The sequence below is a fragment of the Protopterus annectens genome, chromosome 3.part1, assembly GCF_019279795.1.
Source record: "Protopterus annectens isolate FY-2018-M chromosome 3.part1, PAN1.0, whole genome shotgun sequence".
NCBI lineage: Eukaryota > Metazoa > Chordata > Ceratodontiformes > Protopteridae > Protopterus > Protopterus annectens.
Genome location: NC_056732.1, coordinates 1,904,470,789 through 1,904,493,358, shown reverse-complemented (window position 1 = coordinate 1,904,493,358; position 22,570 = coordinate 1,904,470,789). Strand labels below are relative to the sequence as shown.

Below are 22,570 nucleotides of genomic sequence, written 5' to 3'. Positions count from 1 at the left end.
GAGGACTGAGGCTCCTTGATTACTGGGCCAGTGCAGGGCCATCACATTTAGAATACTGACTTTTGTTTTTTTTTATACACTCAAGCATCTGCATAAGGGCTGTGTATTACTTGAAGCACATTTATATATTGAACTGTATAATGTTTGAGTCCTTTATTAGTTGCTGCAAATAACTTGGTGGCTATGCCACTGTTTTATTTCCTTAAACACTGTTAAAGAATTTTTCTTGAAAGAAAATCTGAGAGGGATGATAGATTAAGGGAACAAAACAGATGCTAATAAATGGGACACATTTTATGATTTGTACAGTGAAGTCTTTAAAAGGGATAACGAATCAGCGCTGAGAGCTTAAAAAAACACTAATACAAAGCTGCTGCAGCAGGATACATATCCTAAAAAAAGGTAATAGGACACATAAAATGGGATCCTTTTAACTAGTTTTGACAAGGACAGAAAGAAATAATACTGGTCAGAAGGCAGAAAGTTTGGGCAGTAATCTGGACAAAGATTACTGTATCCTTCCATCCATACCCCCCTATGCTATATAATCATTCAGTAGTCACAGAGTCTGCAGACTCAATCCCAGGTCTATCTGTTCCCCTCTGAGGCCCTTTAAGTTCATACTTAAGTTCCCACTCCCCTACTGTTCACTTTATTTATTTATTTTTTCCTTAACATTTGTTGACTAGGTTAGCCCAATAGGCCACTGTCCTCTTTTCAGAGGAGACCCGAGTATTTATCTTAAAGCACAACCTCTTCAAACATCCTGTACAACTATAACTTTGCAAAATGTTGCTAGGGTCCATTCCAAAACAGCAGAGACACAAGAAAATGAAAGTATACAAGCTATTTCTAAGAAAGTCTCTACCATATCACCCTCATTCCCTGCTGACTTGCACAATATGGCTAAGGACATTCCCAGTATTAGAAAGAAACCTTAAATTTTCAGAAGAATTACAGACCATTACAGACTGCTCCAATCACAACATTTCAGTCTTTACATACCAGAAATATGTCAAAACCTAATTACAGAGGCTGAAATACAAGAGTTTGGACCATCATCGGTGGACCTGGGAAAGAAAATGTTTTATTTATTTGTTGGTGAAGATGTAGGTCCTGATTGTAGTACTGATGGTGCCAATTCAACATGTGGAGATACAAGAATGCTATTACAACTGGGTCTTGAATGGTGATTTCTAAGTAAGACAGAGATCTCCTATCAAAATTCTGTAAGACACTGAATAAAGGCCTAGAGGTTCGAGCCTCTCTTGGTAGCTCAAGGATTTTAGGTCTGCAGTCTTTTTTGGTTAGGCACCTTTGGGGCCTTTTTAACGGTTTGCTATATTTAGTGAGGTACATCCTGAAAGGGGCACTGAGCTCAGTAATTGGTCTGATCAATACTAAGTATATATATTTTATTTTTTCCTTGTTGACTGGGTTAGTCCCATTAGATTAGTGTCTTTTCAGGGGAGACTCGAGGTGGTATTTATACTATTATGGGAAATTTGGTCTTGGCATTGTGGAACTTCCTCTGCTCTTTTCAATAGGTGCTGTGTGATCTTGTACCTTTACCAGACTACCAACAACACAGGCAGATGAGGCCTTGGTTTAACATCTCATCTGACAGATAACGCACACTATTATTTCAGCCATTTTAATGTTACTACTCTTTTTGAACTCCATCCCACTGCAAGAGTGAAGTCTGGATGGAGAGATGATAAGTCAGCAAGCATGGGAGAGTAGTATTGCTGAAACTGAATTCATCCTCAAGACTTGGTGAGTACCTTCATGACATGAACGCTGTTTTTCACAAAATCTCACCAAGATGACACAGATATATGGACTGTATTTATATAGCACATATCATGGACAGAAGTAGGTCAAAAATAACAAAAAGATAGCTGGGTGCACAAGACTCAGGATAAAAAAGTGCCCAATCATGATAGGCACACTGGTGCCAGGAATGAAAAATACGGGAACATTCCTACAGTGGGGCCAGGCCCAGGGGGAGGACGCCCCCCCCCCTGTTGTAGAAGGTAGTAGTCCACAAAAATTTAAAAAATTGATAGGCAAAAAAGAGCCATAAAAATGACAGAATGGACTACTGAGGATAAGAAAGACATTATGTATTGTTACTATTATGCAAAAAGCCCAGAATTTCCAGACACAAGACATACAAAAAGATTAAAAGATAAATTAGAGGAAAGAAAAATACTTCCACAAGAAAACTGTCAGAGGCATCAAATAAAAATTTGTGTTCATTAATACAACAGAATTGTGAAAAGCAGTATATAGACCAAGAAATTTTGATCTGTTTGGAAAAAGCAGCATCTGAGGAAGTGTGAAAATTTAAACAACAAAACCTAGAGATTTTTGAAAAGTATAAAAAAGAAATACGGACAAGGGACAGAAAGAGAGATTTGATATTGTGCAACATTTATGCAAAGATGAAAGCCAAATTAATTAATAGAAAGAAGGCAACCCCAACAATATTTGAAGAGAAATACAGGCAGAGGCATCCAGATACGGAAAATTTCACAATAAAAAAACAATATCACAAAGAGGGAATGCAGAAAAGAACATTAGTAAAATAGAAGTAAAAAAATAGAAGCTGAAGTTATGGAGTGCCTGTGAAGTGAAGGATTTGGTGCAGAAGGTCTAACATTATAGCATGATGGAAGAAGTCCCCAAAGAAAGGGGAAACAAGAAGATCAGGAGACATCTGATGAAGAAATATGGATATGGGAAAGAAAGAGAATTATTACGGTGCAATATCCATGCAGGGAGAAAGCAAAATTAATCAATACAAAAAGAGCAGCACCAAAGATATTTGAAAAGAAATACAGGCAAAGGAATCCAGATGTGGAAAACTTTATAATACAAAGGATAAGAAGACAAAGAAGAAAAGGAGAAAAAGTGGAAAAGTTAAAGAAACAGAAACGGAGGTTATAGAGTATCTGCGAAATGAAGGATTTAGTGTAGAAAATCTAATTCAGAAAGCACCACAACAGGATAGAGCAATGTACATCCAAATTAAGAGGAAACCAGCTGAACGGGAAGCAACTGGTCAGGTGCCATATGAAGATATTTTGGAGCCTTCTACAGGAAACCAGTATAAATGTTCACTTGAAGCTGGACAGCAAGGGAAAGAACAGGAAACTTTGGAAACTCTGACGCAGTCAATGTTAAGGAGTGATAGGGCAGTTCCCAAATGACAGAACAACGGATGGCACAGAATTAAATTGAACAGAATGTGCCACAGGATGATGCTATAGCACTTTCTATAGAATGCACACAGCAAAATGGAAAACAAAAAATGTGCCCTCACTTTAGAAGAAAATGAGCTGAGAGAAGACTTGCTTGATTTAATTGAGATAGACAGATATATCTATGGGTTGGGAGGGTGGCCTAATGGTTAAGTTGTTTGCCTTACAAACACAAGGTGCAGGGTTTGAGTCTCACAAGGTATAATTGGCTAGGCTTACAATGGCTAGCAAGGGCAGTTAGCCTAGTACTAACCTATGAACCTATATTAAGATCAATGAAAGAAATAGACTGCCGAAGGTCAATAAAACCCCAAAAGTCAGAAGTTTGATAAAACAAATGAACACAGTAATTAGGACTATTCATAGAGAGATCCATGAGATATAAGAGAATTAAACAGGATATATTACTGTGCAGCTAAATTAATAACACATTGAAACAAATTTCACTTGATTGATACAAAGTTAAGAAAAGCCTCTAAATGGAAAACCCCAGGCCCAGATGCAGTACCTAACTTCTGGTTAAATGTATTAACATCTCTGCACGAAGATTTAGCCATGAGTAAGAACTATTTATATGCCACCCTGAACAGACACCAACCTGGCTAACAGGAAAAACAATGCTCCTACTTAAGAGTGAACCTGTAAGCTACCCTAAAAATTATAGACCAGTAACTTGCCTTCCGACAACATATAAACTATACACTGGAAATGATGCCGACAAGAGTTTATAGTCATACAGAAGAAAATTCAATTAATGGCAATAGATCAAAAGGGCAATAAAAGAAAGTCGTATGGAACAAAGGATCATTTGTTGCTAAATAAAGTCATAGTGGAGAACTGTAAAAAGTGGAAGAATATAAGTATGGGATGGACTGACTACAAAAAAGCATTTGATAGTATCCCAAATTCATAGATAAAAGAGTGCTTAAAAATGTATAAGATTCACTCCACTCTGATCAACTATATTACAGTGACCATGAAACAGTAGCAGACCACTTTGCAATTACGCCATGATAAAGGGCAAAGTATTATTCCAGGGATAACAATTCAAAAGGGGATATCCCAGGGTGACTCTCTGTCACCGCTGCTATTCTGTCTTTCCCTTAATGCATTAAATTGTCTACTTAACAGCTTAGGCCATGGCTATAATTTGGCTCCTAGAAAACAACAAAGTGTAAAGATCTCTCATCTTCTCTTTGTCGATGATTTAAAACTGTATAGCACATCAGATGAGGAACTGAAACCACAATTGCAAGTTGTCAAAACTTTTTCAGATGATATAAGTATGTCATTTGGTCTTGATAAATGTGCAAAAGCAACCTTTAAAGCAGGAAAACTGAAGCACCAAGAAAACATCAGGTTTGGGACAAGAATGTGATATAAAAGAACTTGAGCAAGAGGGAATGTATAAATATTTGGGAATTGATGAAGGATCAGCAATAAAACATGAACAAATATGAATAAAAGTTAGTAAGGAATACTTTATAAGACTTAAATGAATCCTGAAAACAGCACTGACATCTAGGAACAAAAGCCAAGCTATAAACCGATTTGCTCTTCCTGTCCTAACTTACAGTTTTGGAGTGATTGACTGGGCCCAAAACGTATTGGATAAATTAGGTAGGAAAACAAGAAAGACGCTTCATGTTTACCAAATGTTGTTCTTTTGGCTTTTCCCAGTTAGGGGTCGCCACAGCAGAACTCCGGTCCGCTAATGATTGGCAGTTAGATTTTCACCAACGCCGAGGTTCCAGCTCTACGTCCAACCTTCAACGAAGGCATGCCCATTTACGCATGTCTTTCGAACGCCCACCCAACTGCGGGGAGGACATACAGACTCCACACAGAAGGCACTCCCCGCACTTCAGCCGAGAATCGAACGGGAGAACCTCTTGCTGTGAGGCAACAATGCTACCGCTGCACCACCGTGGATTCATGTTTCAATTTATAAAAATCAGTGCATAACAAGATTATATATTCCATGTTCTGAAGGAGGGATGGGCCTCCTTGAAATTGATTATATGTATAGATCTGCAATTGTGGGACTCCACACATATCTGCTGACCTCACAAGACTCAAATGTAGTGAAAGCTCTGAAACATGAGGAGAATAATTCTAAGATGCCTTCCCTACTTTGGCTAGCAGAAGCTCAGCCAGCAACTGAATGTGCCAAAAAACGAAAGAATACACAGTGAAGGATCAGATGAGAAGGCAAGAAATGCGGAAAATGCATAAATATAGTTGCAAGCACAGAAAACTTCTGGAAGAACCTCATGTTGATCAGGAATTAATGCAGGAATGGTTAAGGAGAGGTGAATTCAAACCAAGAGATGAAAGGTTAATATTGGCGGCACAAGATAGTGGGCTACGTACACGTTGGTTTATAAAGTCCATTGAACATGTGGGAGAAACAGACAAATGTAGGTTTTGTAAAACAGAATTGGAAACTGTTGCACATCTAGTTGCTGGTTGTGACATACTAATGGCAGAAGGACTGTATTGAAGTGGCTGACAAACACTGGAAACATGAACCACAAAGCATCATAGAAAATTATGAAGTCTACATCACATGTGATCACCCATTACCAACAGTTCAAAAGATATATGCTGGAAAAGCAGATATAGTGGTCTATGAAAAGAAGACAAAAGTAGCATTAATCATTGAAATCGCCACACCCAGTGCCTACAGTGTACAGAGAGACACAAAGTCATAAAATATCAGGATTTGCAGGCAGAAAAGTACAGTTTTGTACCTACCATAAATGTAGATGTTCGAAGATCCACATTGCTGTAGTCCTTACACTTGGGTAGTCCGCTGTCCTCGGTCGGCCCGAATATCAAAGTATAAGGCTGACGTCGGTCAAGGCGCATTTGACTGACATCAGGACGTCAGGGTACAAATGCGCATGACCGACGTCATATCCTCAGTCTTTTCTTGCCCCAGATGTCAGAAGACCCTAAAAATAAAGGTCAAAACCAAAAGACAGCAAACAAACAACCAAGCACCCTTGCCCTAATTATATGTACAAAATATACACTATATACACAATATATACAACTCAACCCACACAACCACCTCTAACTACAGAGGGGAAGGAGGGAGGGTAAATTGGACTGCAGCAATGTGGATCTTCGAACATCTACATTTATGGTAGGTACAAAACTGTACTATGTTCTTCATCTCACATTGCTGCAGTCCTTACACTTGGGTAGAATCCCAAAGCAGAGGTATGGGAGGATGGCCAAACTATAAGGAAGCAGGAGCTGCCAAAATGCCCTGCAAAACAGCAGTGGCAAAACCAGCCCTGGATTTAGAGTAAAGTGGCAGGTGATAATGCCTAGAAAAAGTATGCACTGAACTCCAAGTAGCTGCCTCCAAAATATCCTTGGTTGCCACCCCCCTCAAAAAAGCTGTTGAAGTGGCAGTAGCTCTAGTGGAATGAGGCCTAATCCCAGCTGGAATTTCCTTGCCATGATGGGAATAACAGAAAGCAATGCAAAACCCAATCCACTTAGAAATAGTTTGTTTTGACACAGGCTTGCCCTGAGAACTCAAAGCAAAAGAAACAAATAACTGCTGAGACTGCCTGAACCCTTTAGTTCTGTCCAAATAATATCGCAACTGCCTGTGTACATCTAAAGTGTGCAAAATCTTTTCCCCTTTATTTTGGGGATTTGCATAAAAGTAGGCAAATGAATAGTTTGGTTTAAAGCCACACTAGAAACCACTTTAGGCATAAAGGAAGGATTAGTGCGTAAAGATACCCTATCCTTATGGAAAATTAAGAAAGGCTCAACCGCCATAAGGGCCTGCAATTCAGAAACCCTTCTTGCAGAGGTAATGGCCAACAAAAAGCAGTCTTCCATGATAAATATTTCAACTCAGAAGTAGCTGCAGGCTCAAAAGGTTGTAGAGTGAGTTTCTCCAACACAAAATTGAGATCCCAAGCAGGAGTAGGAGCTCTTCGTGGGGGTCTTATATTCTTTGCCCTCTAAGAAATTGCTTGAACGAAGGATGAGAAAACAATGGTGGGTCACAATCATAGTGAGCCGAAATTGCTGCAGCATGAACCTTAATAGAAGAGAAAGACAAACCTTTGTCTAGTAACTCAGTAAGATATTGAAGAGCCACACTCAAATTAGGCTCAGAAACATCAAAATCTTTTGCTGCACTCCAAAATAAAAATCTCTTCCATTTATCTGCGTACACTTTCCTTGTACTAGGCCTTCTAGCTTCCAAAATAACATTTAAAACTTGCTGAGGAAGAGGAGGCCCACTATGGTTCAAAACAGAATATGCCAGGCTGTTAGGTGCAGAGAGTGAAGCTTGACATTGAGCAAATGGCTGTCCTCCTGTGACAACAGGTGTGGAATCGAAGGCAAAGGCCATGGAGGCTTCCGTACCAGACTTCTCAGTAATGGGTACCAGTGCTGTCGAGGCCAATCTGGAGCTATTAAAATCATCCTTGGCTTGTCCTGTCTGACCTTTAGAAGTACCTTTGGGAGGAGAGGCAGAGGTGGAAAGGCATACACATGAAGATTGTTCCAATTGAAAGAAAGAGCATCCACTTTCCAAGCTGTGGGATGAAACCTTTTGTGCAAAACTTTGGCAGCTGATGGTTTAGTGGAGAAGCGAACAGATCTATGTCTGGAGTTCCCCATGACACTGTCAATTTATGAAATACATGAGGATCCAATTTCCACTCGTGGGGATCCATAATTCGTCTGCTCAACACATCTGCTAAGGAGTTCTGTGCTCCTGGCAGAAACCTTGCCTGAAGATTGAGCTGTAAACTGAGAGCAGTCTCCCACAAAATCATTGCTTGCCTGCATAGAGGATAAGAATGCGTTCCCCTTGCTTGTTGATGTACCACATGACAGTTGTGTTGTCTGTTAGAATCAACACCTGCCCTGGAAGAAGTAAATCCTTGAAAGCTATTAAAGCAAACTGGACTGCTAACATCTCCTTCAGGTTGATATGTAGATGTTGTAGTCTGGCAGGCCACTTGTCTTGTATCCACTTTCCATTTAGATGAGCTCCCCAAGCTTTGTCTGAGGCATCTGTCGTTAAAATCTGACTCGCCTCTGGCGGGTCACAGAGAGTCCCTTGTTTAGGTGACATTCCTGAGCCCACCACAAAAATTCCTTTTGAATGCAAGGTATTATCTGAATGACAGTGTCCAGATCCTGGCAGTGCTGTGTCCATACATTGAGATACCATTGCAGCTTCCTCATATGCAGTTTGGCATTGGGAAGCACCAGAATACAAGATGCCATGAACCCTAAGGCTTGAAGGACTGTCCTTGCAGTCAGCCCGGACTGATGAGATAGTTGATGGAAGTAAAGGGAAAGACTCTTTTGTTTGTCCGGGGTTAAAAGGCCATCTGGGATGCTGTATTCAGTCTCACACCCAGAAAGCACATGTCCTGAGAGGGTACTAGACTGGACTTTATTTCGTTCACAGAATACCCCAGGCATCTTAGCACTGCTATCACATATTCCAAATGATGAAGAAGCTCTTCCCTTCCTTGAGCCAGAATCAGGCAGTCGTCCAAATAAGGATAGATCTGTATTCCTTTTAGCCTGAAGAAAGCTATCACTGGAGCCAGAACTTTCGTGAACACTCTGGGCGCAGTAGATAAGCCAAAGGGCAATGCAGAGAACTGATAGTGAGAAGTCCCAGCTCGAAAACGCAGATACTTCCTGCAACTTGGTCTGATAGGAACATGAAGGTAAGCTTCCTTGAGATCCAAAGTTACCATCCAATGATCTTTGCCCAGCAGAGGTAAAAGCTGCTGTAACGTCAACATTTTGAACTTGGGAATGTCCAGATAAGTGTTGAGGATAGATAAATCCAAAATTGGTCTCCACGTGTTCCCCTTCTTTGGTACTAGGAACAGGCGAGAATAAAATCCTAGGCCCACTTCTGGCATAGGGACGGCTGTATGGCCCCTATTTGGAGTAACAGAGAAACTTGCTTGTGAGCCTCTATTCTTTGTTGAGGAGGAACGTCTGGCATGCCCTTGAAAGGAGGCAAGGTATGGAAATAAAACCTGTAACCGTGGTGTATGATATCCAGTACCCATCTGTCTTGGGTAATTAAACTCCAATTTTCTTTGAAAAGTGCCAACCTTCCTCCCAAAGGTGCTGCCAGACGAGAAGGCTCTGGCAGCTGAAAAGGTAGGTCATTGGGTCTGTTTACGAAAGGACTGACCCCTGCCCTCACCAAGACTGTGCAGGAGAACTCCTGTTCTAGGCCTGAAAGAGCCCTGAGCTCTGCCCCTACCACGTCTAGATCTACCCCTAGACTGGGAATCATAAGAAGGATCGTCCACCCCTTAGTAGGCCAATTTCTACTAAACTTTGGAGGCTGGACCTGCAAAAAATCTTTAACAGTCTGCATAGACTTAGCCTTGTCTTCCATTTTCTTTAAAACTGCCTCAACAGGAGAACCAAACAACACGTCAGATTGTAAAGGAGCATCTAAAATCCTTGTTTTAACATGGTCAGATAAATTTTGATCCCTCAGCCAGGCGTGCCTGCGAAGAACTGACCCAGTGGCAGCTACCTAGACGAGGCCTGTACAGCATCAAAACCACATTGCAAAGAATGCTTACCCACCTGTTCAGAAACATGTACTAAATCTTGCAACTCTTTACAATCAATACCTTCTGCCAGAGCATCAACCTTAGACTTCAATTGTGAAAGGAGATAGTTTTGGTATTTCAACATGTGAAACTGGCAATTCAAAGCCCTCATAGCAAGAGTGGAAGAAGTATAAACTTTCTTTCCCCATCTATCCAAGGCCCTGGCCTCTTTATCTGCAGGAACCGGATTCTTTACAACAGAAGCCTTAACACCTTTAGGCCCCTGGCTAACAGTTTCAGGGTCTGCCCTAGGACTCTTAAAAGATACTTATGAGCTTCAGGCACCCTGTAATACCTATCACGGTTTAACAGGAGCAGGAGGCAAAGAATCAGGATTAAGAGAAGCCTCTGTAAAAACATCTTCCACTACATCCAAAACAGGAGGTATAGCCAAAGGCCTATGCTGGGGTAAAACAAAATTCCCTAAGCCTTTTCCTGGAATCAGAGAAGTCCTGACCTTCCCACTTAAAATGCTCCCTCATGGAATGAAGAGTTTCTGAAAAGAAAAATCCTCAGGAGGAGAAGCAGAAGGAGTAGAATCATCCACATCAGAATCAGAATAAGGAGAGTACTCCTGCAAGTCTTCAGCCGAAGACTCTGAAACATCTGAAGCCTGCTCAAAACTCCCTAGCTCAGGCTCCACCCTAGGTCTCTTATCAGGAGGGGGCATAGAACCCTAATCAAAGTAATCAAATCTTCTGCCATTTTAAGCATATGCTTCTTGGGCACAGTTCCAGAAGAACTAGGGGTAACACCAACTGAAGCTAAACCTGGCCTGCCCCTGGGAGAAGCCTTGGAAACAGAAGGAGAGGGCCTAACCACCCTAGGCAGGAGGGAGTATAGTAACCTGAGAAGCCCCATCAGCCTGGCCTGCCTCCGGAGAGGCCACATCCTGCAATAACAAAGTCTCTCCCTGGGATCCCAAAGAAACCTCCGGTGGAACCACCGGCTCCACCGACACCTCTAAAGAACCGGCGTCCGGTACTGGCAGTTCCTCTAGCCTAGGTTTAACTGCTTTGTCCTTGCGCTTCTTGAAGAAGCGGGCCGGAGCATCCGGCGGCATTTTATAATTGCACCGCTTCCCAAAGACTAACCTGGCACAATCTAATCTTCTCTTTATAGTGCGCTTATTGAATCTAGCACAAGAGCGACACCCAACAACGTCGTGCTCAGGCCCTAAACAAGGAATACACAAAGTATGGTAGTCTCTATGCGGTATCTGTTTCCCACAAGAAATACAATTATTCACTTTTCTGACATCCGGTAAACCACTGAGGCAAGAAAAAACTAAAATATTCTAACGGGTACTTAGCCAACTTTGACTCGGTCTGAAACTCCGAAATCGAACAATTTCAGAACGCCAACCGGCACTTGCAACGCTGCTTCTGCATCGGACCATGCGGCAAAAAAGACTGAGGATATGACGTCGGTCATGCGCATTTGTACTCTGACGTCCTGATGTCAGTCAAATGCGCCTTGACCGACGTCAGCCTTATACTTTGATATTCGGGCCGACCGAGGACAGCGGACTACCCAAGTGTAAGGACTGCAGCAATGTGAGATGAAGAACATCAAGAGAAATGTGGAAGAAAAATACCCAGACAGCTCCAATAGTAGTAGGAGCAACAGATCTTATAAAAAAGAATCTACAATCATATTTAGATATGTTACCAGTACATGTAACCCCATACGAATTGCAGAAGGAGTCATTACTGGACACATTGTGGGTGCTGCGAAGAGCACTTTTGGCTGACATCTTGAAACAATACTAATCTCATGAACTTTAATCGTACTTTGACTTAGGAATGGGGTCCATTCCTGTCATGGTATTAGAAACCTAAAAGTCTTAGAGAAATTAAAACATGACTGCCAGATATGGTGCAATATTTATGCAAAGGAGAAAGCCAAATGAATCAACACAAAGGGATTCCCAAAGATATTTGAAGAGAAATACAGGCAAAGTCATCCAGATATGGAAAATTTCACAATAAAAATATAAGTTCACAAAGAGGGAACATAGAACAGAAGATTAGTAAAGTAGAAGTTAAAAAAAATAGAAGATGAAGTTATGGAATACTTGTGAAATGAAGGATTTAGTGTAGAAAGTCTAACACAGGTTATATCACTGCATGATGAGAAATGAGTCCCCAAGGTAAGGAGAAAAAGGAGAAGCAGGAAACATCTGAAGAATAAATATGGAAATGGGAAAGGAAAAGAGATTTTATATAGTTCAATATCTATGCAAAGGAGAAAGCAAAACTAATTAATACAAAAAGAACAGCACCAAAGATATTTGAAGAGAAATACAGGCAAAGGCTTCCAGACATGGAAAATGTTGCAATAAAAAAATAAGAAAACAAAGAGGAAAAGTAGAAAAGAAGATTATTACTGAAGAAGTTAAAGAAATAGAAACTGAAGTTATGGATTACCTGCAAAGTGAAGGATTTAATGTAGAAAATTTAACTCAGATAATATCACAGCAGGATAGAGCAATGGGTCCCCAAATTAAGGAGAAACCAGTGGAGCAGGAAACATCTATCAGCTGCCATATGAACATACTTTGGAGCCTTCCATAGGAAACCAGTCCAAATGTTCAGTTATAGTTGCACAGCAAGAGAAGAAACATGAAACTGTGGCAACTCTGACAGTCAACATTGTTGATTCAGTGAGTTCCCATATGAAACAGCAACGGATGACACAGGATGAAACTGAAGAGGATGTGGCACTGGACGATGCTCTGCAACTTTCTATAAAATGCCCACAGGAAATGGTGAACAAAGAATGGCTCTCAGTTTAGAAGAAAATGAACTAGGAGATTTGCTTAATTTAATAGAGATGGACAGACACAGCAAGATTAATGAAAGAAATATACTACAGAAAGTCAATAAAACCCCAAAAGTTAGAAGTTTCATAAAACAAATGAACACAGTAATTATGACTGTCCACAGAGATTCATGCAATATAACAGAAGTAAATAGGATGTATTACTGTGCAGCTAAATTAATAACAGATAAAGTCTTGCCAAAAAGCACAGGGTAGTAAGGGAAAGGAAGGGGAGAAATTGAATGCCATAATGGAAGTATCAAATAGAGAAAACTAAAAGCCAATTAAGACAACAAAAATACTCAAAAAGATAGACGTGATGATTTACCATCAAAATGTTGATCGCACATAGTTGAAATATGCACATTGTCGACCAATTTACATGAAAACCGTACTGCCAACTTTTCAGCTTGCCGAAAAAAAATAAGTTAACATTTCTGACCTTTTCACACCTAAAACAACTGCTAACATGGGTCATAAGGGGGGGGTGAGATTTTGCAGTTAGGAATATCAGTGTTTGACATTTTCAGCAGTCAGAGTTCAGAGTTCACATAAGTGGTGTCAATGATGTGCAATCAACATTTTGAAGGTAAACCTGACATGATAAAAGAAAATTGCAGTTTCAGGACAGACCGGGATCTGTCGTGCACTATCACAAATAATAAACTAAAATCTTAGAAGATATGCAGATCAATATAAAGGAAAATTACAAAATAAGCAAATTATTCATGACCCAAAAATGTTTTAGCAAAAATTGGGAAACAAGGTAAAAGGAGCTGAAACACCACCAAAAAAAGAAGAAATAGATACATTTTGGAGAAATATCTATGAAGATCATGTGAAACATAACAAAGATTCTGAATGGATAGAAGAAGTAAAAGAAAAAATAAGAAGTTCAAAAGTACAGGATATGAAATGGGATGAAGTAATGACCAGAGAAATTGAAACAAAGTTAAAAAAAGCTCCTAATTGGAAAACTTCAGGCCTAGATGCAGTATCTAACTTCTGACTAAAAGCATTAACATCTTTACAAAACAATTTAACCATTACTAAGAACTATTTATATGCGGACCCTTAACTGACACCTGTCTGGTTAACAACAGGAAAAACAATACTCCTACTTAAGATCAAACCTGCAAGCTATTCTAAAAACTATAGACCAATAACTTGCCTTCCAACGATGTACAGACTATACACTTGAATTGATGCCGATAGAGTTTATAGTAATTTAGAAGAAAACTCAGTCATGGAAATAGAACAAAAGGGTAACAAAAGAAAGTCAAATGGAACAAAGTATCATTTGTTGTTAAAGTCATCAAGGAGAACTGTAAAAAAAGGGAAGAAATTAAGTATGCCATGGACAGACTACAAAAAAACTACAAAAAAGCATTAGACAGTATTCCACAGTCATGGATAAAAGAGTGCTTAAAGATGTATAAGATGCACCCTACACTAATCGATTATATTACAGAGACCATGAAACCATGGCAAACCATTTTGCAGTTAAACCATGTTGTTGTTGTTTGTCTTTCGGCTTTTCCCGGTTAGGGGTCACCACAGCAGAACTCCGGTCCGCTAATGATTGACAGTTGCTTTTTATGGTGTCGAGTTGCCAGCCCAATGCCCAACCTTCAATGAAGGCATGCCCATTCAATGGTTGTCTTTCGAACACCCACTCGACCGCGGGGAGGACATGCAGACTCCACACAGAAGGCACTCCCAACCCAAGCCGAGAATCGAACGGGAGAACCTCTTGCTGTGAGGCAACAACTCTACCGCTGCACCACCGCGTCAAGCATAGTTAGCCATGATAAAGGATAAATTATTATTCCAGGGATAAAAATTCAAAGGGGGATATTCCAGATTTACTCTTTGTCACAGCTGCTCCTTTGTCTTGCCCTTAACCCATTAAGCTGTCTACTTAACAGATTAGGTCACACTAAACAGACAGCCATAAGGGTTAATTAATACTTAAAAAGCTAAATTTGAAGAAATAAAAATAGCATCACAGGCAAAGAACAACCACAAAGTTATCTTTAGCTATGTCCAAAACCTCTGGGGAAATACACAACAATGTGCAGAACTTATTGTAGATGGCATCACCCACAATGAAATGGAAGCCATTGCCAAACGTTTGGCTGACAGGTTCAGCTTAAATATCTCCCCCCAGTCCTCCCCCCTCCGATAGTCCAAAGGAAATAAGGCATACAACAATCTCCTGCATACATTACTAGGGAACAGGTCATCAATGCATTTTCCAAGGCCAAAATCTCTGCATTAATGGGCACCAATAACATCCCAAGATGTTTTAATGACCTCTCTGGTCCACATGAATCACTTTGCAACTGGAGCCTTCAGTCAGGGGTTGTGCTCAAGAAATGGAAGATGGCTAAAGTCACTCCTCAGTACAAAAAAGGTCCAATCACTGATCTGGATAACTACAGGTCCATATGTCTTACCAGCCTCATATGGACATGATAAATAAGGACATAGGTGCCTGCAAATGCTGGACCCATCACAGTTCAGCTTTGTTAAAGGAAGGTCATGCCTATTAAATCTGGTGGACTTTTCTGACAGGGTCACTAAAACACTGGATGAAGTTAAGATTGTGCACAAAACTTACCTCAACCTGACCATGGCTTTTGATACAATACCCCACTCAGGCATTTAATGACAAGCTCAGTAATTTAGGTATAAACTTTGTTATCACCTGATGGCTCACTGATAGGACCTAGGAAGTCAAAATAGGTGAAGCCACCTCCACCAAGAGGTCAGTCACTAGCAAAGTCCCCCAGGACTCTGCACTGGACCCGCTCCTTTTTGGCATCTATTTCTCTGAAATGGAAATAAATAGGTTCATAGGTGTGTACTAGGCTAATGAGCCTGGAGCCTTTATAAGCCTAGGCCATAGGATTACCCTGGCATCATGCCACCCAACATTAGTTCCCAGTGCCTCCCTTCGATTATAGTCACTGGAGTGATCCCCAGTGTGAATTTTCTATTTCCCACCCACTCATCAAGATTTCTCTTGAAGAGGGCCAGTGAGAAACTTTGTTTAACATACATGGGAAGTCTATTCCATAGTATGGGCAGTCTCTGGGTTAAGAACCTGTCCCTCCAGCATGTTCTGTTGATTGTGATAATGAAGTTGAGGTCTCTGGAATGTATGGATCGGAGGGATTGGGATTTCTTTAGATGTAGCATTTCTAACAGAGCTGGGTCAGACATGGCTTTGTAAGTCAAGCAGAGATTGCTTCTAAGTAGGCGATATGAAACAGAATAGTTGGAGTTTTTTGAGTCTGTCCATATAGGACAAGTGTTTAAGGCCTAGGATCATCGTTGTGAGGTACTTTTGCGGCCTCTCCAGTTGTTGCAGGTGTCTAGTGAGTTGCATGTCAAATGGGGCACTGTACTCGATGACTGGCCTAATGAGGGAAGAGTAGAGGGAGACAATGACCTCTTTCTTCCTGGATGCAAAACCCTTTAGTAATGAGATATGCCACATAGAAGGACTTTCTGACCACAGTTGCAATGTGGTGGTCAAAACAGAGGTTGCTGTCAACCTGTGTTCCGAGATTTCTTATAATGCCTTCTGTGTTCAGTGGACTACCATCAGTGTGGTAATTCATGGGAACTGAGTTTTTCCCAAAGGGGATGACGACACATTTTTTGGCACTGAGCTTAAGGTCATGGTTCTGACACCAGTCGTTGGTCTCAGTGAGGCCTTTCTGCAGGATATCAACATCACTTGGGGAGTTAATAACAGCTCTCAACTTGCAATCTTCTGTGAACTATGTTACCCAGAGTCCCTTCATGTTGGCCTGGACTTCAAAGAAGTAGATACCAAACAGAAGAGGACCCAGGACCGAACCCTGTGGGACTCCGCTTGTGACTGGTTGGCAGTCTGACTTGGAGTCAGCTACTTTCACAATGTGGGTTCTATCTGTGAGCCAGTTTGCAACCCACCTAGTGATATAGGGGTTGATGCCTAGCTTAGTGAGTTTTTTTATGATTCCTGAGTGGGGAATGGTATCAAAGGCCTTGGTCAAATCAAGGTAGGTTGTATGAACCACCTTGCCTTCATCCACAGCTCTGGTGACTGACTCAAAGAAATCGACCATGTTGAACAGGCATAACCTACCCTTCACAAAACCAAACTGTGTGAGATCCAAAGTTTGGAGATTCCCTATATCCTTGTTTATTAGGTCCATGATGATTAATTCCACAGATTTGCATATCAGACTCATCAGGCTAATGGGGCGATAGTTCCCAGGGTCTGTAGTTGCTCCTCCTTTGTGGAGAGAGATGACTGTAGCAGTATGCCATTCGGTAGGAACAAAGCCTGAGCTGAGACTGTGATTAAACAGGGCACATAGGTGTGGTGCTAGTTCACTCTGTAGTTCATGTAAAACACAACCAGGGAAATTGTCAGGTCCCGTATAAGCTGTATTCTTTGCCTTGGACAGTGCTGTTTTAACCTGTGCAGCAGTAAATGCAATGAAAGGTTTATGGCTGACTACATTTTCAGATGTTTGCAAGCTGGGGGTTATCATTGACTTCTCTGCATATACCTGCATTCTTCAAGAAGGTCTATCCCTGACTAAAAAATTGTGCCAAAGCCAAGAACTTAAACCCAATTCTAAGAAATGCATGATTGCACCCTCTATGGAGTTAACTATCCAGAATAATTACGTTGTTGATAATACACCACTAAGAGTCGACTCAGTGGTTAGAGATCTGGGTACGCACATAAACAGTAGCCTTACCTTTCACCACCATGTGGCCACAGCGGTAAGGAAGTCCTTTTATGTTGTGCAACTTATAAGTAAGGGCATGACATCCAGGTCCAAGGAGGTCATTATCCCACTGTACTCTGCCCTTATCAGACAAATCCTGGAGTACAATGCTCCCTTGGATATGCACCTATCCAGGCATTTGCAGAAGAAGGAGTGATCTCAGTGGTTCCTTACAAAAAAAATATAAGGCGTAACAATCTTGCCTCTTGCAGAGCACCTTAAAACCCTTTCTCTCTACTCAGTCTCCTATAGATTGCTGAGGGGTGATCTCCGCCTGGCTTATAGTCACTTATGAATCTCCTACATCATATTCATAAGTCAAATAGTAAGAAATACAAGGTCTAGGGACCTTAATTTTATCTGTGACTTAAAAAGAACATGCTGGAGAGACAGATATGTGTCCCAGATACTGCCCCTCTTATGGAACAGGCTTCCCATCCATGTGAAGGTGAGTTTGTCTATTACCCAGTTTAAGTGTAACCTAGATGAGGGGATGGAGAATAGGAAATTTACACCGGACCTGGCACCCATGTCCCTTATGTACAGAGGTAGCTACTAAATGCCTGGCCCGCAATGTACTTTTTGGATGCAGGATATCATTATTCTTTTGAGAAAACTTGACTAGGCTTAGAAAGGCCCCCCCTGGTCCTTAGCCTAGTAACATTCTATGAATCTATTAATCTATGTGATTTAGCAAGTTGATTCCAACAACTATGAGTTGAGAAGTGTTACCAAAAGAACACCTGTCCTGTCTGCATTCTGACCTGTAGGTCGATGGTTGAGTATAAAGTCCTGTACTACACTGTGCTATATATGCCCAGATTTCTAGTAGCATCACTACATTTTTTTTCTAGGTACATTTTGCTCCCATGCCTACCAACCATCAATTCTCCATCAGTTAGATGCTGTCCATTCATTCCCCTGTATCAGGTAATTACCCTAGTATGTTATGCAGTGGTAGCCATCAGGACAGGCCACCATACTAGCAGTCATGAGGGTTGATTGTGCCCTTGCCGGCTTCCCAGTAATGACAGCTTTTGTATGGTCTATCCACAACACTTGGTCAAAAAGATAAGCTACCTGTGTCAACCCACAGCACCTTCCCTCTGTGAACTGTCATACATTCATTAAGGAAACCTACCACCAGGGGGTAGCTTGGTGAACTGAAAGCCTGCCTCCAGGATGCGTACTGCAATACTGCTTCTTCTCTGAGGGACTGGGCTGCATATGTCCTTCTCTGTCTCACACTCTCCCCAGGATAGGCATTCTCATTCTACCCTGGCAGCTAAGGGCCTTATCCCTTTATGCACCAGAGTTGACAGCACCAGACAGTTTTAAGTAATATAAAACCCAATGCGTGTAATATTTACAACACTTATCACACGTACTGGCATCAGGATATACACAGGAGACATTATGCACACCCAGAGACACAGTAATGTTTTCTGTATGACAAATGTGTTCTACACAGAAGAAATCTACAATATCTACAGCATTCTTACCATGACAGCGTGAGGTATCAGACATTAGTCAGGACCATAATAATAATAACAACAACAACAATAATAATAATGATAATAATAATAACACTAACAATACCCATTTATTATCACATAGGCCCACTGAACACAAAATCTTTTCAGGGGTCTTCAGCAATGTCTGGTTAAGTGACTTGCTCAAGGACACCCAGCAGGCAAATGAAAGCTGAGGAAATCAAACCTTGTACCACTAGAACTACAACTCACAACCTCAACCTACTGCTCCACATGCCACAGATTCTAGAGCGACTATAAAACAAATGCATTAGGCACAACAGTCATCATCTGTACAGGAGTCAGTATACACACAGGCTAGGTGCTCACAGACACAGGGGAAATGGTGTCACTGTTTACAGGATTGACCATGGTGATGAGAATCTCAACTCTTGCCTATGTTCCTGGAAGCAGCACTGCTAAATTGCACCTGTGATGTCTTAGATCTCTCCTTCACATGTTTACATTATGTGGACAGTGCTCTGGATTCTGAGGCTGGGAATAAGTTATGATGTGGAACAACTACCTTACCTGTGGACTATCAGTAACATTAGCAGCTGGATGTCCAGATGTGACTGTTATGGCCACAAGTCTGTGTGCTCTCTCAAAAGTGCATAAACATTTTCACACCCTGCCAAGGGGAACTATTCTTTCCGAAGTGGGGGACCTATGGAAAGGATGGGGATTGTTTTGGATTTCTTATTACAACTTATAGTAAAATAACTGAATGTCTATGTAGGGGATTCTTTTCAGTTTTTGCAGATGCAGAATGTGAACTGGCAACGGGATTTTCTTTTGCATTCTTCCAATAAGGATAAAATAGGACTCAGTGCTGTAAAGCTATTATTTACAGGATATCCAAATGCAGAAAGAAGCCTTATGACTTCTTGAATTTTATTTGTATAATAATTATATTTATTTTAATGGAGGATACTTTAGACGGGTTTGTGATACAACTATGGGAGCAAAACTCCTGCTTATGGGAAGGTTTGAGTAGGAGATTTTGTATAGAGATGCGCATGTTGTGCATATGTAGTTTTTTTATAACAGATACATAGAGGAGCACTTTTTTGTAGTAAAGGAGGCTGATCAAGATTTAAAAAAAATTATAAGAGTCAGAGAAATAGATTTGGTGTTACATTTACTTTTAGTAGAGATTAGAGTTCTATTAATTACTTAGATATGAGGATGTATATACAGAATAATAAGATTAATATAACAAAACAGCCACTAATTCATTTCTACACGCAACTAGTTCACTTGCCCCTAATTTGATTAAGTCGTTACTGTATGGCGATTTTTTTAAGGGTAGTCACTTATGTTCTGAACAATTAGACTTTAAAAGAGCAAGACAGCATAGTGCAGTGTATAAAAATAGGGGTTATTAGGAAGGGAATGTTTATCTATCCCTAGAGGTAAGGTTCATAACAGAAAGAGACCTAACTTAAAACTTAGCTATAATAATAATATAAAAATATGGTACAGTAGAACAGAATTAGTAATGATCTTTATTTTGTGACATATTATGCTCCCTATGTGGAGGGAATTATATGTATATTAAGGAAACTAATCTGATGATATTTTAGGAAATAAGTTACACTGTAAGTTAAAAGTTTCTTATAAGAAAGAATTCACCAAGTTCGATAGACAGGTTACTTCATACTGAGTTGTTGGAAAAGATAGCATTACACTTATGGATTGTAGTGTGTGTTCCAACATTGATTTAACATCTTATCATATTATACATGGATAGAAATGTGTTCTGATGGGATGCGTTGATTGTTATGTGACACCTGCGATATATTGTCTAAGATGTTTCTGTGATCTACATTACATAGGTCAGATTAAAAGCTCAGTAAGAGAACGTATTCTTGAACAGTTAAGGGACATACTCAATAAGCCACAGAAAGCCCTTTTCCTTTCATTTTGAAAATAAACATAACTGCGTGTTAATTTGATGCTTTTTTCATTTGCATAGATGTAGAAATACTGTTTTATTTATTAATGTATCACATGCTTTACTACAGAAAAACATGGCTATGATACTTTTTATAATGGTTTAAATAATTAAATGAATATAAATTATTTGTTGTAGTATGGTGGGATAAACTATTAGGCTATACTTCTAACTGCTGTGTGTGTAACATTGTCATGTCATGAATTTTTTTAGACTATTATGAAAGTGTACTGAAGAATTGCTAGTTGGGTTTTTTTATTCTTTCCATTAAGATGTTTTTTTTTTAAGTCTGTACAACTAAAGTAGATTTTTGTTAAGTCTGTGTGCCTTGTTTGGGATAATCACATCCTTCTGAAACTCTGTGTCACATGTGCCACCACTGGGAAAAAGGTCTTAGATGGCATGTGTGTTACTCTTCATTGCAAGTAGAGAACAGAAATGGACTGCCGAGTACCACTTATACTAGCCACCATTTCAGTGGCTCAACTACAAATGCCTATGTCATAGTAGCTTGCAAATACTTGCTGACTATCACTTATTCTTTAAATGACAAATGCCATAACTCTCACTAGCTCAACCATACTTAATTACACAGCCATCCCACTGCCTGATCCTAGTGAAATGTGTAGCACTACCAGAGCTCTAATTCTAACCCTAAATCTCTGACCTACTCCATAACTTTAAACTAAATCCTTACTCCCTAACCCCAACTCTAAAACACCAATCCCACTCCCTAGACCCAAAGTTCTCAACTGCTCCTCCCTAAACCTAAAACTCCATTTCCCCTCCCTATCCTTAAAGTCCACATTCAAGCCTGAAACCTAAAACTCCACTCCCTTCCTGAATTTAAAACTCTCTGATCACTCCCTAAACCTAAAACTTCCTTTCCACTCCCCGACTTAAACTCCCCTCCTACTCCCTAACCCTAAAACTTCCCTCCAGCTCCCTAAACATAAATTCCACTCCTGTTCACTATGTAAAAGACCTCAGCTACGCTCCCATTCTCCCCTCCTACTCCCCAACCCTAAAACTTCCCTATAGCTCCCTAAACTTAAATTCCACTCCTGATCACTATATAAAAGACCTAAGCTTTGCTCCCATCCAACTCTCCTATCCTACTCCCTAACCCTAAAACGTCTCCGTAGCTCCCTAAACTTAAATTCCACTCCTGATCACTATGTAAAAGACATAAGATATGCTCCCACTCTCCCCCCACCTACTCCCTAACCCTAAAACTTCCCTCCAGCTCCCTAAACTTAAATTCCACTCCTGATCACTATACAAAGACCTAAGTTACACTCCCACTATCCTGTCTTACTCCTTAACCATAAAATTCCCCTCAGCTCCCTAAACTTAAATTCCACTCCTGATCACTATCTAGACAACCTAAGCTACACTCCCACTACCTCCCCACAGCTACCGCCCTTACCTTACTTAAACCTGAATGTTTTTGTCGAAGGTGTGACAGCTCCACTCTCTCTGCAAGGCTGTCACACCTTGGCTGAACTCATTGTTCCAGATCGAGCATGAGTGATAGCACAAACAAATT

At 40.5% G+C, this 22,570-nt stretch overlaps 1 protein-coding gene across 1 annotated transcript in view; it reads right to left on the bottom strand.

Moving 5' to 3' along the window:
- LOC122798817 overlaps positions 1-22,570 on the bottom strand; it is a 3,666,270-nt gene that overhangs the window by 80,363 nt on the left and 3,563,337 nt on the right. The window lies entirely within an intron of this gene.